The sequence below is a fragment of the Lagopus muta genome, chromosome 13, assembly GCF_023343835.1.
Source record: "Lagopus muta isolate bLagMut1 chromosome 13, bLagMut1 primary, whole genome shotgun sequence".
NCBI lineage: Eukaryota > Metazoa > Chordata > Aves > Galliformes > Phasianidae > Lagopus > Lagopus muta.
This window is the reverse complement of record NC_064445.1, coordinates 7,457,060-7,471,976: the sequence shown is the minus strand read 5'-3', so window position 1 is coordinate 7,471,976 and position 14,917 is coordinate 7,457,060. Positions and strand designations below refer to the sequence as shown.

The following is a 14,917-nucleotide window of genomic DNA, read 5'->3' as shown; positions in this document are numbered from 1 at the left end:
CCTTCAGATCAGATTGAATTCTACTAGAATTAAATCCTTCCTCTTTACTTTTGAGCCATCTCACTTTCTTTGTGGGTATAATAATTATTATTTTCAGAATTGCTTGTACTAATCATTTTTTAAAAATTAGTACTGTTTGCAAAACATTCATACGAGGAGTTTATAACTACCTAAAGATGTCAGTTACTTTTTCACTTACCTTACTATCATCTTGAACACTTGTTTTAGACAAGAAAAGAATGTATTAGACAGGAAAAGAATTAAGAAGGATGGTGAAAAAGAATGTAATTTCAGGACATATCAGTGAGCTACAAATTATTTGCACTGAATCTCATGAAGCTTTCGAGTTTTGTAAACAGTTGGTCGAAAATCATATTACTTTCCCAGTATCGTAAGGCTTTTGCTAGCTGAATCTTCTATTTCTTTATTTCATTTTGATTATTTTCACTTGGGGTGCTTTTTCCTTTTTCTCATGTTTAATAAGGGCTAGTTATGAGTTTATTATAGCAGATGTAAATTTGTTTATTTTTAGAAAATGTTCTGCAACACTCTAGTTTCTTTGTCAGAGTCAGTACTGCTAATAGCTTTGTTAATAATATTATTATCTACTGTGAAGAAATTGCTTTCCATACATAGAAGTTTAATGAGATGGAAATTTTCAGTATCTGAACTGATTCTCAGCAGTGGTTTGCTAGACTCATAACATCTGCCCATGTGCAGACTGGAAATACTCAATGCCAGTAGAGATGTTAGTAAATCAGCTCTGCTTTTGTGTTTCACTTTTTTTTTCAGCTTTCACAGATCAACTTGCTTAGCTAAATGCTTATGAGTATCCAGATTTGCAGCCTAGAATTTTTTTTTTTTTTTTCCCTCAGGTAAATTGGCTTTCAGTAACACCACAGTGTTAGGCTTTTTTATTTACGTTACTTTGTCTCCCTAGAGGAATAAAGAACTGAGTGCATGTATTTATTACATCCCAATTGTAAATAGAGTGAATTTCACCACTGACAGCAGATCCTTCTACCCGTGTTAACTCAACATGAGGAATCTATTTACCATTTCCATAGGCTTTGGTATTATCATCTACTGTGATAGTATGGAAACAAACTTCACACTGCACCTACTGATCAGACACTGGTGCCCTCTCCAGCCCAGATGTGATTCCAGCCTATTCTAACAGATACAAATGCTTCACTTGGGGCTTCAGGTGCATAAAAATATAAGAACTGAATAAGTGAACATAAATAAAAATGCTCATCTTGTGCATACTTCAACACACACTGCATTCATATAGAAAAATACAAAAGCTGAAGAACGAGCATTCAGGAGCCTTTTGAGCCATTCTTTTATCACTAAATTTGTATAAAATAGGGATGAAAAAACTAAATTTATCTGAAAACCATAGGTGTCAAGATGTACCTTCATCATTTTTGTTGCTGCCTTTTTTTTTTGCCCATGTTGGACAACTAAATCATAACATGTATGTAATTAGCTTTTGATTTCATCTTCATGTATCACATAGAGAACCAAAGCTGCTCCCTGCCTTGCTTCCATGGACTGTCTTAATTGAACTTACATATATCAAGCTTGTCCTTGTTTTATTCCTGTTATTTCTCATCAGCTCTTCAAACTACATCTCCTGACATTCACCATTAAGGAACTCACCATTCAAAGCAGACGTAAATGTCATTATCATTTGAGTGCGGATCCTAAGGAGAAAAGCCTCAGAAAGATTAAATATTTAATTCTTTGATCTACCGTGCTGGCAACTGCCCTATCTGTTTTATGAGCAGGCTGACAAAAGCATTACGGGGCCTGGGATTTGCATAATGGAGCAGTGTTAAACCGCGCACTTTTCTATGCTAAAAAGAGCAATAACATTTTTCTAACACAACAATATTAAAGAGAATATCCTATAATGATACTGGGGGTGAAAATGCATGTGTATGTTATTCCAAACAGTTTTATGGGACAGTTTTACCAAGGCATAGTAAAACACTGTAACTAAAGATATGCAGAATCAGCCAAACTACAACCAAGTTCTAAGAAGTGAGCAAGTTAATCTACGAAGAAGATTAAAACATCTTAAAGGGTAGGTTATCTCTCTGAGACAGTAAGGAAAATAAGTATGGCTACAGAAGACTGATGAAGGTTGAACATGGTCTGAACAGTAATTCAATCAAGAGAATTAATTTAAGGAAAGATATCAGATCTATTAAACATTTTATATACATTTTGGCAATGTTTATTAAGAATAAGTTGTTTATTGGATATTCAGTACTATGATTTTACTCTTAGACAAACTTTTAATCTTACTCTTAGATAAACCTGCAGTATTACAGAACCAGGTCCAAACAAGAAAGTTTAAGAAGAAAGACAGAGAACTGGAATAGTGTAAGTTAAAGCCATCATGACAGTGTTGAAAGAATGGTGGGTGTTTTGGTCAAGAACATGAATAGCATAGTAACAAATGTCCAAATGTCAGCATAAGACATCTGTGATCAATTGTTCCATGTATCTATCTTATTAAGACAACATACACTCAGCTTTCTTTGCATCATGGTTAGATTTTAGGGAAAACTTGTTAATTTTGAGAATAGGTAGACCTTGGAATATGATACGTAGAAAACAAAACAAAACACACCAACTATAACATCTGGTTTCTTGTTATTTTTTCAGAACAGGGTACCTATATTTGTCACAAATTATCTAGACATAGCTGATCATTCCATCCTCTGGCTCTGATGGAATGATAACTTGCTCAGGATCATTCTGACTTAACATTTCTCTGAATCCTCCGGAAACTCATATTAAATAATGTCCTTTGGCAAGTAACTGCTGCTGTGACAAGTGTTTAATGAAAGTTCTAACCCAGTGCTACAAAATCACTGACAGTTTCAGATAAATCTGAAGGGGAACCCTCCCACCTTTCAAGCAGATTAAGGAATCTCAGGGAGGAATCATTAATTTTCATTTTAACATTAAAAACACTACATTACACTTTGGCACAGCTGCAGAACAGAAGTAATTCTTTCCCTTCCCAGAGGTATTCCTCAGGAAGAAGTAACTCTTCATTCTTTGTTGAAAAGAATCAATACCAGAATGTGATTGAAAACTAAATCAGTAGCTCTAATTAAAAGCTAAACAAACAAACTCATCCAAATTCTGTAAGGAACAGATTTTCTTGACTTAAAAGTGGCATAAAATTGTTTGAAAATGCTGAGCTATTTAGAATCAATGAGCAAATCAGAAACACTAACTTGATTTCCTTGAAATCTTCAGACAGAGATGGAACAGCTGATGTTCAACTCTTTCTCTCCTCCTACCCGTCACCTCTGAAATATAAAGATGAAAATAAAATGGAAATCACCTTTCCAAAACCCTGTGAATCTTTCTCCATCTCAGGTGATCTTTAGTAAGCCATGTACACGAAGATATCATTAAGAATACCAGTAGCTCATGACTTAGACTCCTCTGTTTCTCAGGCAGCTGAAACATTCATAAAATAGCAGCTCTAACTTAATACAGATTAAGGAAGATAAAAATGATTGGAGTCCTCTACTTAGAATCTAAGTTTTCTTTCTGAAATAGAAGCACATAAGTGGTATCTGGTTACATTTAGCTGTGTCCTTTTCTTAACAAGTCTGAACCAGTATTAGAACAGTTATAAAGCTGGAAATCAATATAAAACCATGCACAAAACTGCTACATGAAACTAGAAATTTATGTAGGATCTAAAGAGCACTGGATTTCCATAAGAATAGATTTTTTTTTTTAAAGATTTTTCACCTTGTTGGTCAGAATTTCATTAGAAGGCTTAAAACATTTTAGCATTATTATTCAAGTTGAAAATTCAAAATAATTAATCCCTTCTATAAGCAAGCAGCAATATAACACGTACATACAGTAAACTCTCACAAAATATCCCACCTGCCATCACAGGATACAAAGAGGTAAGGTGACCTTGCTGAAATAGTTCTCAGAGAATAAGTACTCCCAACGTGAGCTTAATAATTGAGCGGATGTTGTGCTAATAATGAGGCTAAAAATAGAAACTCTTCAGATTACCTGTACAATTAAAAGAATAGAAAGAGACATAAGCTTTGTTAATAGAAATAACTCTAGCATCTAAACAGTTCTGTCCAAAAATAAATCAATGATATTACCTCCAACTTCTTTTGTTAAGGGAACAACCACTTATGTTCCTCAAGTGGTCTGAAATCAGTAGGTGAGCATGGAATTGACAATACAATCTATTGCCTGAAGAATAATTTCTTTTCTAGAGCCAAAGATAAGGAACAAATACACCACTGCAACACCTTGGAAATTATTTCAATTTAAGCTCATGGGTAGTTCCTATAAGCTCACCAAATATTTCTTTCTGCTAACTAATATTATTACATCTTCTGAACCAAGATCCACCCTGAAGCTTTCATTGAGGAAGAGACACAGTATAAAACTATCACTGATATTTTCATGGTGCTCTTACAAGTATGTTAAACAAGTTCTTCAAAATAGACAGGCCTGACGATTTAGAGAACTAGGAGGTGTTAGCATACTGACAGTACACTAAGAAGAACCTGGTCTTTGTCTCTCTCAATTAGAACTGATAAATGGCCATTCTGAACCTAGTGACTTCTGGTATTGCAGCCTACTCATAAAAAAAAGAAATATATCAGATCCTTCCTTAAAAAGTGTCACTTTTGTTTGTTTGTTTGTTTTCTGACAGTGTAAACAGTTTTGTGCCTATATGATAGAAACTCTTAATTAATCTTGTCCTTAAAGCACAGCATCATCACCTAAAAAGCTGCCTTCTTTCACCGTTTCCATGTCACATGCTTATGTTATCTTGCATGCTATAACATGGGTAGTTCACTTTCCTGTTGTCTGCTATGTACAAACAGACCAGTCAGGTTTCCCCAGTCCATCCTGTCTTTTATCTGTTGGAGAGCAGAATACAAGGCACAACATCTTAGGAAAGGGGAACTTAAGTGCAAACTAATTGAATACTGAAATAAAGAGGTAATTTTCACTTGTCCATTTCCTGTTAGAGAAATTCATTCTATTCATAGAGATGATTTGAGAATTTTTTCTCTCCCTCAATTCAAAATAAATAAATAAATAGATTTCTGGAAGTTCTGTGGAAAACAAATTTGAGAAGAAGTCAGTAAGAGAAAAACATATTGAAAGAGCTACCTTCTATTCAGACAGAAATCAATTGCAAACCAGTCCCAGGAACTAATACCCTCTTGGTTTAGTGTACAACATGGTTAAAAAGCTGCCACTAATCAATTTACACCTCCAACCTTCCTTCTGTATGCTATATGTCACAGGGATTTTAATAGAAGGCAGAAAATTTATTTTGAGTCGCACTGTTTTTAGTTTCTCCTGCACCTAAGCTCGTCATTTTCTTGAAATCTTTTGTCTACCCTATCAGATTCATACATGATGGCTGCCAGTTTTGTATTCAGACTGAGATACCCTCCAAAGCAGAAGGTACAACACAGTTATGCTATCTGGTTTGGTTTGATCATGAATGTAGCGCTAGCAAGAAATTCTTCAAACAGGCTAAAATTAACTCCAATTGTTTTCCAATTTCTTCACGCTGCTTTACCCTTAATTCTTGTTCAGCTCAAAGAAATTCCTAATTGGTGGTTTGCCATGCAGTTACAGCTCACCGTGATGTATAGCAACAGGCTTGGGGGTTAGAAAAGCAGAGATGTAGCCTGCTATCTCTAGGTATCCTTAATCCACATGTGTTCACAGCAATGGCAGCAGGAATTCCTTAATGCCTTCAAATTCTCCTATTCATGCATTTAAGATAAAGGATAGCGTAGTCTTTGCACTAATACTGTGGCTAGCCTTGTCCCTGAGCAATTCTGTGTTTAATATCATTCTGCACCTGGTTCAGTATGTCTTTATGCCCTTCAAATAGGAAGAGCTGTTCTTCAAATCAAAGGCCATTTTACAGTTCTTGTATAGTCAGAATGTAGACGCATTTGTAAGAAGCACAATGACAGTACAAAGAGACAAGTAAAGATATATTACAGAAGGCTGCAGAATACAGTAGGAGGTAGCATTCAACCCTCCCCCCACCCCCAAAAAAAAAGAGTGCTTGAGAGCTTCACATAAACTTTTAAACTTACACAAATAATCTCCTAATGTATCTAGTTTTTACACTAGATACATTCAAATCTAGATCTGTTTTACATATATGGTTATGACGTTTTCTCAAGGAAAGGTTTTCAGAAAGTCATGCAAAAGTTTAGTGGTTTATGACTTTCATTAGGTTTTTATTTAATTGATTGTTTCTGTGCACCCTCTTAATGGGTAAAAGGGCTAAAGAAGGATTTGTCATAGCATATAACATGCTTAATTCTTTTATTTCAAATTCACTATATTTAATTTTGCAATAACAATAATCATAGATGCATTTTTTTTTAAAGCCTGCATTGTTCTCTGATGCCTGTAAACAGAGATAACCTTGGGGAAATCTGTGAATGTACTCTCTGAATGTGTTTTGCAAGAGTGGCTGTGTTAAGTGGTTTCTTTGTCAGTCCTAGCACAAAATACTGTGGCCTGATATTCCTGCACTGCCTCGCAGACCTTCTTTCTGAATATAGATGACTGTATCATGAAATTTAATTTAAATTATACGACTATCTAAACTAAATCGTAATCCATAAAGAAACAAACATTCAATCTACAACAAAGGATTTATCCAACAAACACTGTTCACACTCTATATGCATTAATAAAATTCTGAGCTAGCATCTTTGATTTGTTTCATTTCATTTGTGAAATCAGTTTTTTAAGGGCTTATGACAAAGGCATTGCATAATCAAAACTAAGCTATGGTCTTTTTTAAAAGCTTCACACATTCAACTCCATAGAATACCACACTCTCTTTTCCAAATAAGTTTAGAAACAGTGTTGTCACCACATTTCTGCGTGATTATAACACCTTGATGCAAACTATCACAGAAAGCAAATGAATGTTGCAAATCATACTAATTTGGGAAAATGCAAAATGCCTGTTTAGAACCTGACTGCACAACTGTTATCATATCAGTGTGAAAATGCATCATTGTTTTAAGGATAATCCAAATTTTACTCAACAAAAATCATATTTTCCAACAGAAATGTAGCAATTGTTTCCAGGTGGCATACAGTAAAGAGAAAAATTTCCACAGAAATTGCAGAAAGTGCAGAATATCTTTGAGTGAATTACGTTTCACCACAAAGCTGCCTCATAAATACAAAAATAACATAATTTTGTCACCAAAGTATTATAAGGGTTTCATGAGTGTTTTTTCCCTCACTTTGGAATGTGCTCCAGCGTTGACCGAAGCCAGCTGAGAATTTGTAACCAACACAGAATTTATCAAGAAATGTCATGTAATAGACACACTATAACATCAAAGACTAAATACAAGTAAGGACAGTCGTTTGTTGAAGCACACACTGAATTGTCATATGTTTGCTTATGTGTGTGTGTGATTATAAACATACTTCTTCAACAAGCATTTTTGTTTTAGAAAGACAATGCAATAATACTTGTAACTGGGCCTTTGCTACTTTCAATAAATGTTATTCACTCAAACCTTGAAAAGATGCACATTTCTCATTCGGCTTATTCTCAAGACACAGCACTTCCTTCAGTTCTCTTGTTTAGCATTGGATTGCTATATTGTTAAGAATTACACACTTAATTAAATAACATTTGTCTTAATATTTAATTCCATTCCTCGTAGAAAAAGCAGAATAAAACTCACCTTGTATTCCCTTAGGCTGAATAGCAGTAAATCAAAATGGGATTATTTCACTTGACAAACTTTATCCATCTATCTCTTCTAAACATTTCAGTCAAACCCCCAAATATACCTACTGCTTTCCCAATAATAAGCATATAGTAAAATCTGTGATGTGGAAATGAGCAGAATATGTCATTTTCCTGCTACTCTGATATGTGTTAGGTTTTGACACTTGTCTGTCTTACTTGTCAGCTTCAAAGTCCTCTGGATTTTTTCAAAGATATTGCCTTATCCATAAACAGACAACACATTTCTCTTTTTATCAAATTTGACACACGGTCTAAGGCATTAACATGAAAAAAACCCAACACTGTAGTTATTTTAAAATCTCTTTAAATATAGTTTTGTGCATTTCTGCCCCAAAGGGATGACAAGGTGAATTAATTAGCTGAGTCTTAAAACCACTAAGTGTCCTCTGATGCTTTGCTCAAGTATCATATGCAATCTTACTTTAAAAATGAAATTAAAAAAAAAACAAAAACAAACAGCAAACAAGTCTAAGCACGCCATCCATGTCAGAAGGGAAAGACTGAACGGATGTCATAGTCCAGAACCTTGTCTGAGACCAAGTCATGATTTTCATACAAATGTTTATGATGGGTGTTAAATGCCATTGTACTGAGCTTTCTTCTCATTAAGGAAGTTATAAGCAAAAGGGGATCCAACCCCTCTTCTTCAGATTTCCAAAACAACCACGGCTGGAGTGATGCTGACTCTTTAGGGTGATGAAAGCATCACTAGAGAGTGAACAGTAGATTTGTCCTGCTAACAAAAGAAAAATAAAACTAATTTCAAAGGATATGAACACCATATGTATTGGCCTTACAGCCCCCCATTGCTGCCTTTCATTCCCAGTGCATTTTTGAAATTCACATTGTTATTCTTTACTGACACTATCAAAAGCGCTACTAAAAAATAAAAGATATTGGGTGAGATGTGGAAATCACTTTCCAAGGAGATTGAGCTCCTATCTGTCATTTACACTTTCACAGCTTCTTCTGCATGCTCTCTTTTCATTTCTGCTTGGTTTCATGATTTAACTCCATGGATGCTGAGAGTGAGCCATGCGGCTGTGCAATTTTTGGCTTGTAAACATCATAAGAGAACAAAATCCGTAATTTTCTGTCAGAAAAGAATGCTTTGTTTGCTATATACTTTTAAATAAGAAAAATGCCCAAATTTTTCTTTAAATAACGGGCAAACTCCACTCATCACACAAAGGAAAGTCTTGGAAGCTGAGTTAATTAATAACAATAAATTCACTGGAAAACAAAGAAAACATTTTAACCATCTGCTCCAGGAAGAGGTAAGGGAAAGGAACTTTATCCTGAACAATATATGTAGGATCTGCACCATTCAGTACGATTATATATTATTATAAATCCCAGGTCTGTGGAGCTCCTCAGAAAGGCTTTTTTGATAAAGCTTTCTCTATTGCTTAAAATGTCACAATCGTATTTTTATATATACATATATATATATATATATATATGTTTCTGTTGCTCTTAAGCTTAAAAAGCAAAAAAATCCAACACATTTCTAATATTTACAAAAATCACGAGCCATACAATCTGCTGTAGTTCAGAATAACTGTTCTTCTGGCAAAATGAAACTCACATAAATGTGTTGGCAGTATGAAGCATTTGATAATTGAAACAATAGCAATCAGTGATACCTCCAGAGAATTATATGCAGCTTCAGTCTGCTTTGATGGCGAAGGTTCCTGGCTTAATATTATTAAAATAACATTACCTATCTCTGCCTGGATATATTTCACACTTCACACACATTTATAAGCACAGTCTGAGCACCTCACAATCATTTATAATTTATTTCACTGAGAGACACAAAAACACTTTTAGCCTCACTCCACATACACAGGACTGAGTTACAATGAAAATAAGCCACTTTCCAATTTCACATGCTGAAGTGTTTTTGAGAAAAGATGTGGAATTGGCACTCATGAGCCTTAGACTAAATCTGCAATCACTGGACATTCTTTTCATGCAGATCCCTGCTACTGAGATTATGAAAACTTGCAATATACTAAAAAATACACTGTCAGATTTTAAGAGGTGAGATATAAGATTGTCTTCATCTTCTGACGTGGTACTGAAGTGCACAAAGGCTGCTCAGCCCTGTTTCTTTTTCCTTTACACAATTTTAATTTAGGTTTGGTAATACAGTAATATTTTTAGGACCGCAATAAAATATCTAGATGTGTCATCTGTCCGCAGATGTTTCTGAGGCACTGTTATACCTCAGTATTTTAGTAAACAGACATTGCAATGATGAAGAGTTTTAATAACAGTGACTGTTCTTTTTACGACTTCAGGGCCGCTTTTTTGCTCCCCACTTTTTACTGAGCGCTCCTAGATATAAAACTGGAGATTCATATATAGAATAGTTTTAGTACAAAACAACTTTGTTTTCTGATGTCAGGCCTGCAATTGTAATGCAAACAGGGGAGGAAAAAAAAAAAAAAAAAGGATGCTTATAAAAAGGTTTTAATAGTAAAGACATTAACAGACAAAATGAGCTTTCAGAAAACAAGAACCAAGTTGTGTCAACGGCCTATGGAATAAAAGTATAGATGTTTAGAGATTTTAACAGCATGAATTACCAGGAAATCTGTTTTTCGTCACTGCTACTGAATAACAGAAGGAAGCCATCAGCATTTAATCTTCTCCCCTTCCCTTTCTGATAACTTACTCTGAATGAAGGTGGGATCTGTCTTCCTTACAAATAATATTCCTATCTTAATCATATTCTGTTCTATAAGATGATCTGTGAGCAATGCTTGTCAAATGGACATGTATTATTCAGTTGCAGTGGTAGCAGAATGGGTACCCCCTCCTTTCTCTTGCTCTCGATTAGTCTTTACCTGCAAAATTTCAACAGAAACAGGCATTGTTTGATGGAAAAAAAATGCCTTTTTTTAAAGACTGTCTGCAAATTCACAGTGTGTGACAAAATCTGCCCAAAAAATCATCTTCAAAATAATAATTCAAAATATTCACAAAAATCTGCACCAGTAGAGGAGAACCACTGTTGCTGTCACCACTGATTAAACTCATCATCCACCACCTCATGGTGCTCACATCTACTGTTGGTCTCCAGAAATGTTGAGTAAGCACCAATGAATGTCAGTGGGTGACATTTTTTCCACCATGGAGGAATTCAGTTCCCCCCCTTTGTTTCATATGCACTTCTATGTCAGACACTGTTCTGTCAGACTGCCTCTCTGCTGTCATCAGTCACACAGCAACAAACGTAACAGAATATTGGTGGGAAGTTTCAGCCTCTACTGCCATCTCACCACCACTGCTTCTGACATTGTAAACCAATACAATAAAATAGGAGGCACTGCTTTTGGAGCAGACCTCACATTTTCTTTGACTAACAAACACGTTATAAACAGTAACAACACAACAGTCTGAATTGAGAAATATTTTGGTAACTGTGACTGAGAACATGAGACACCAGTGTAACTTTTATCTTTTCCAAAAGTCTTAGTAAAGATGTCCATTATGAACAACTCAAAAGAAGGCATATAATTCAGAGAGTATAAATAGTCTTTCTGCTCTTATATTAATAATTTATGCTATTCATGGGGAATAAGTAAGGTATTATTAATTGCTTTTAGCAACATAAGTAAAGGCTGTTCTATTAACAACATTAAAGCTTAAATATTAATTCCTAAGAACCACAAAATGTGCTAATGTCAGAGCTGAAAATGGAAATGTTACAAAAAAGACAAAAGGTGTTCACTTGTTTAGAAGCAAGGGCTGGATTGTGGCTTTAGGCACAGCCCTGAACAAAAGACTCTACATTAACTGTACCAACTCCAGAAATAGCTTGGGGAGACATTATGCCTGAGGCAAGTTCTCCACTAAAAAGTTCTTCTGGCAGAGCTGTGTGATCAAGTGTGATTAATGACCAAAGTTACTGTGCCCCTCATGCAGACAGTAGTGATGGCAAATACTCTTGCTAGCTCCTGCTAGCATGGATGAATGTGCCTTGTAAGAAAGAGAATTGGGGCCTCTAGAATGGGTTAGGTTTGTCTAAACACAACTTTACCTTTTGTTAGTTTAGGGGTGCCCTGCCAGTATACAAACGTAGTGGCACAAACAGGAAGCTACCACAGAATTGCAGTGGTTGGAAGGGACCCCTGATATCGCCAAGTCCAAACCCCCTGCTAAGGCAGGTTCCTTACAGTAGATCACACAGGAAAGTGTCCTGACAGGTCTTGAATATCTACAGAGAAGGAGACTCCAAAACGTCTCTGAACAACCTGTTCCAATGCTCTGTTACTCTCACAGTAAATAAGTTCTTTCTTGTGTTTGTATGGAACTTTCCATGTTTCAGTTTATGTTCACTGTCCTTTGATCTATTGCTGCACACCACTGAAAAGCGTCTTGCCCTATTCACTTGACTCCCACACTTCAGATATTTACAAACAGCAATGAGATCCCCCCTCACTCTTCCCCAGCTGAAGAGCCCAAGGTAATGCAGACCAGCTTTCAAAGGTGGCACCTGGAGAGTAAGTAAAGTAATGGGCCAGTCTGCAAAATAGCAGAACTTGCCTTCCAGGCGAGAGGCCTGATGTTGTACCAGTCCCAGCCTTGCCAATGGTTCTGGGCAGCCTTGGGACTTCAGTCTTACAGAACCGACCCTGTGACTGGGTTTCACCGTCTGTAGTTGGGTATCTATTGATTTTTCAGCTATGTCTTTAGCAAAATTGGAAAGTAAGCTATGAATCAGTTAATTTCACAGAACATTTTAGAGACTGCTTGGAAATAGAGTTATAAACCTGGTAGGAAATGAAGCACAGCCAAACTAATTCTCCTTGCTTTCTCAGTGACTTATGGTATGGCAGATGTAGCTTGACAGTTCAATAGCATTGTTTGCAACAGTTTAAAATAACAATAAAAAATTGAAACGATTGGCAGATAAGAATTATTAAATACAGTAATAAAGCTCCACAATTGTCCTATGTCTGTCACAGATATCTGAGAGCTGTGTGCACATTTTTGAAGCAGTAGTAGGTAGAACCAATTATACTGTGCTTGAAATTGTTGAGCAGTTCATAACAAGTACCAGTATGCTAACAGTGTCACTGTAACTTCTGCATCTTACCATAACAGAAGTCAATGTGCACATTTTACTGTAATATAAAAAACGACTGTACATCTAATAACTATTAGATATTTTTGGACACTGTACTATTTGCATCTCCAAGAAGTAACAGCATTGCTTTATTCTGGATCAGCTTTTGCCAATTTTCTCTAAGATAAATAGGTTTATTAAGTATTACTAATGGATACATGCTTATTGTGAGGCTAGCCACAAGAAAACAACCAGTGAGACAAATCCCAGACACATGCATTGCAACACTTAAACCTCAGCAGTGTTCCATGAAACTTACCCAAGATAAAGAGACATGCTTAATGGTGATCCTAAAAGCATTCTAGAAAAAAGAAGGAAAAAAGAAAGAAAAATAGGGAGGTATTTTTGGCGCCTCTTTGGGTTTTCTGCACATACACATTACTGTGAGCTGCAGATCAAAAGTAATGATTAATCACATGCTCTCCAAAACACATCTACAACTGACAAACAACTGACCCTTCATTGCTAGATAAATAGTTAGAATGAGGTACTGAGTCCAGTAAAACAACCTCTGGAACAGCACCTAATATGAGATACATCAGAGTAGGTAAAAAGACGAGGAAAAAAAATTGACCCCTATCTAAAGCAAATAAGAATAGATCTATTGTAACAAAGGAGAAAATAAATCAGATGGACATTTTAAAAGGCATGAAGTATAATTCTGTATTACATCTTTTTAAGATAAAGACATGCCAAAGCCATGTTTATATGAAATCATGGAACTGTCATCAACTTGTTCATCTTGATGAAAAGAACCCACAAGGTCTTTAATTGTAGCATTTTCTAAATAGAGTATTTCCATTTTTCACCTTAAGCCTTATTGTTTTTTTCCCTATTACCACATTTCCCATCAGATAGTAATAGATATTTTTAGTAGTTAAAAAGTTGTCTATTTTAATCACAATACTCTTTTGCCCTCTTTTTTAATACTTGCACAATTTTTGTCTTAATGAACCAATTAGTTCTTGCTGAGGTCAGTTATATTTGCTCACAAATAGTTTCCTAGTGCATTCTCAAGCAGGTAAAGAGAAAGGGTCATTGTCATGTAAGGGAATATTGAAATGAAATACTTTCACCCAGAGCGCCCGTAGAATCACCACTTACACTACTATGTCCCATTTTTTACCAAACTACGCAAGTTTCTTAATCGGAGTCAAATTAGACAGTATCTTCACAATCACGTCCAGCATTATATTTAAGCATACTTCAAAAATCATGCTAGTCTTACCAAAATCCTTGAAATTAATTGTACTACATTTTAATCCCTCAATTTAATTTGACAGAAACACATTCTGTCACATTAAAACAAAAGATGCTGCATAAAAGCAATTCTTGAAAACGAATGTGTAAACACCAGAACTATGCTGCATAAAGGAAATGCTTTAACAGATTAATTGGTTGGGCTAAATTCATGTCATTTGTAACAATTCAGAAGTCAATTATGATGCACACTCTTCACTAATGTCTGTAGATTTTACAGGAGAGTAAGCAGCATGGCTAAGAAAATTAATGACAAACGTAACATAAGAAGCATTGATAAACAGACTCCATTTGCTGCATTTCAATACTGAAGTAATGTGAAATATTTTCATGTTGACTATAGAGACAGAGAATTGGTTGAATTGTTTAGTATGCAGTTTCTATTTCTTCTTTTCAGGCAATTCCTACTGGGATACACACACAAGCCACAACCTATCCACCAGAATTGCTACAATGCAACAGCAATGTACATACAGTATAATATCTGAATGGCCACACAGGGCAAATAGAAACAAAAGTGGTACAATTCAAACTGCTTACTTTCTCAGTGACTGAAACTGTTCTAAAATAACACTCTCTAACTTTGCAAAAATGTGCTATTGTAGTTATTTCCACTATTTCTTCCATGCTGCAGGACAGCCCACCAACCAGTACTAGCTTCTGTAAATGATGCT

The 14,917-nt window shown here is 35.5% G+C and overlaps 1 long non-coding RNA gene across 13 annotated transcripts in view; it reads right to left on the bottom strand.

Moving 5' to 3' along the window:
- LOC125699723 (uncharacterized) overlaps window positions 1–14,917 on the bottom strand; it is a 122,752-nt gene that overhangs the window by 57,507 nt on the left and 50,328 nt on the right. For 10 of the 13 annotated variants that reach the window (XR_007379670.1, XR_007379672.1, XR_007379671.1 and 7 more), the window contains 4 exons: window positions 13,243–13,284; window positions 10,527–10,698; window positions 3,931–4,068; window positions 3,261–3,335 (listed from right to left, as the gene is read on the bottom strand). The exons of 1 other annotated variant lie outside the window; for it this stretch is intronic. This is a non-coding gene — a long non-coding RNA (uncharacterized LOC125699723). The remainder of the gene's footprint in view (window positions 1–3,260; window positions 3,336–3,930; window positions 4,069–10,526; window positions 10,699–13,242; window positions 13,285–14,917) is intronic. 2 more of the 13 variants (XR_007379673.1, XR_007379674.1) reach the window with 2 other exon arrangements.